The sequence below is a fragment of the Pteropus vampyrus genome, unplaced genomic scaffold, assembly GCF_000151845.1.
Source record: "Pteropus vampyrus isolate Shadow unplaced genomic scaffold, Pvam_2.0 Scaffold436, whole genome shotgun sequence".
Taxonomy (NCBI): domain Eukaryota; kingdom Metazoa; phylum Chordata; class Mammalia; order Chiroptera; family Pteropodidae; genus Pteropus; species Pteropus vampyrus.
This window is the reverse complement of record NW_011889217.1, coordinates 415,268-417,662: the sequence shown is the minus strand read 5'-3', so window position 1 is coordinate 417,662 and position 2,395 is coordinate 415,268.

The following is a 2,395-nucleotide window of genomic DNA, read 5'->3' as shown; positions in this document are numbered from 1 at the left end:
TTTTCTCTAAACATTATCATGTTAGATGAAATTGATCTAGCTTAATAGGAAAGGCCAAACTTTTGCCCCAATTTGGCACTCAAATATTGACCCTGCCTCCTACTTCCTTTGCCCATTGTACAAGGATCTCTCTCCCCTACATCTCTCTTCCTTAATATCCAGTTAAGACACCTGGAGGTACAGTTTACAATGGCAGCTTTTCTGTGGCCGGCCTGCCCTCTGCTGGTTAAGGAGATGGACTGTGAAGAGGTAGACTTCCTGGAAAGGGGATGTTATCAGTAGACTGGACCGGATTTCCTTTGGGATCACTCTTAGCCATTTGTTCACCAGGAGTAAGGTCTGTGACCCAACCTTTGAACTGGCAGTGGAAGCTTCCTGCTGAATACATCTGCTTGGTTTAGAAGTTAAAAAGTTGTCTGCCTGTTTGAGTTTTTTTATACATACACAATGGAGAGATGTGAGAGACCTCATTTACCTAGTGATAAAAACAAAATTCCTATGTCATCCCAATACTTTTAATGAATAAAAAAAATTCCTAGACAAATTGATCTTTAGCAATTGCTAAAGTTTATCAACTTGCTAATAGGGATCAGCGAGATAAAAAAAAGCTTATGCTTTGAGTATGGAAAGGATATGTAAGTTGATGGGTTATGTAGTTGGGATACAGAAGACATAAGCAGCTAGTTTAGGGAGAGAAACTGCCCTAACTAGGTGAGGAGTTCAGTTTTATTACATATGTTAACAAAAATGTCATTCAAGTCCATTACTACAGAGGCAACATGGATGAGGAATTTGTGATGCCACGGGCATTGACAAATCAGAGATCAAAAATCCAATATGTCTTCAAACACAGTTAGGAAGGTGTGCATTGAAGTAGAAAAAATTTGGTCAAATTTGCTGTTATGTGTTTTTTATATTAAAATAAAAATGTATTTTTTAAAAATCCAATATGTCTAAGAAGCAAAGGATGAGGATACATTTGTGGCTGCTAACTATAATAATAAAGTTTCATTTCTCAAGAATGGTGTCTGGTGAGCTGATTGTTGTGGATACCTAAACCACAGCCATGACAGCAAATAACAAGTTCTGACTTGAAACAGGCCGCTTGGCATGTTTTTCTCAAGCAGTAAGCAATGAAGATAAAATAAGTTTATACTCTGCTTCCCCGCTCCGCCCGCCCCCCCACCATGCAAATGAAAGCAAAGGTGTGGTAGACACTAGAATAAAACCTGGTGTTAAGTAATTATAGAGAAGACTTATTTGTATAAGTGAAATAGAGAAGTAATCTTATTAATTGAAGTAAGAATAACATGACAAGTGCTAAATAGAGAAAATGAAGGCATATACTATTGTTAAAAATTAGCTGGCTCTTATTTTAAGGAAGATGTTATAATAATTTTCTATGTTGTGTCATGGGATGAGATAGTGAAAGAATACCTCAGAAATCATACACACATCTAGTTGTCTCACATATGTTGGAGCAAACATTTAGACTGTCAGAACTTTGAGACCTTGGAGACAATGTCCTTTTAAGAGTTGAGAAATAGAGAAAGATTTGGGAAAAACAAACAAACAAACAAAATCCGTATTTAAGAAGTTACAGGGAAGTTTTGTTGACTTTTGTAGTCAGTATGAGATAAGACTGAAAGGCAACAATAAATATCCTAATAAATCATTTCAATAGGTAATTTTCACAACTCAGATTTCTCATTGTGCTGCAAATATTTTTAAAATTTATATAAAATGGCAATATTTTAAAAACTAAACTTTATGACATTAACTGATATCCCTACTTTTCATTTGTCTCTACTAATGATGTATGGTTTAAAGCCTACTAAAAGGAGTCTCAAATCTCCCTATACAAATTTCAAATCTCCCTGCAGGTTTTTTTCCCCCAGGAATCATACCACTGAAATGAAACCCTTTTCGACTAAACACTTGGTTGGAATACTGTATTTGACCTCTTCCCACAAGTGGGTACGAAAATCCTAACTGGGTTCCAAACTCTTCATTATTAGACTGATTAAACTGTGTGTTGGATTCTAAGTCATTTATTCATTCATCCTCAGTTAACTCTACCTACAAATGTTGACTAGTATTCCATTGGTTTCGAATGTATTAACCTCCCAGTCAGGTATTGTAAATTCAGTCCCATTTTTAAATTTAATCAGCTAATTGCATGACATGAAAGCAAAATTTCCAAACCAGCGCTCCTTGAACAGCTTTTCCCTCGAGGCTCCGCCCCTCACTTGCTCCGCCCCCACGTGCTCCACCTCTCACTTGCTCCACCCCTCACTCCACGCCCCTCTTCCGTACACACCACCTCCACGGCGGGCGTCGGACGACGAGCGGAAGTGATGTCAAGCGGCCGCCGGATGTGTCGTTGCTGTGTGGT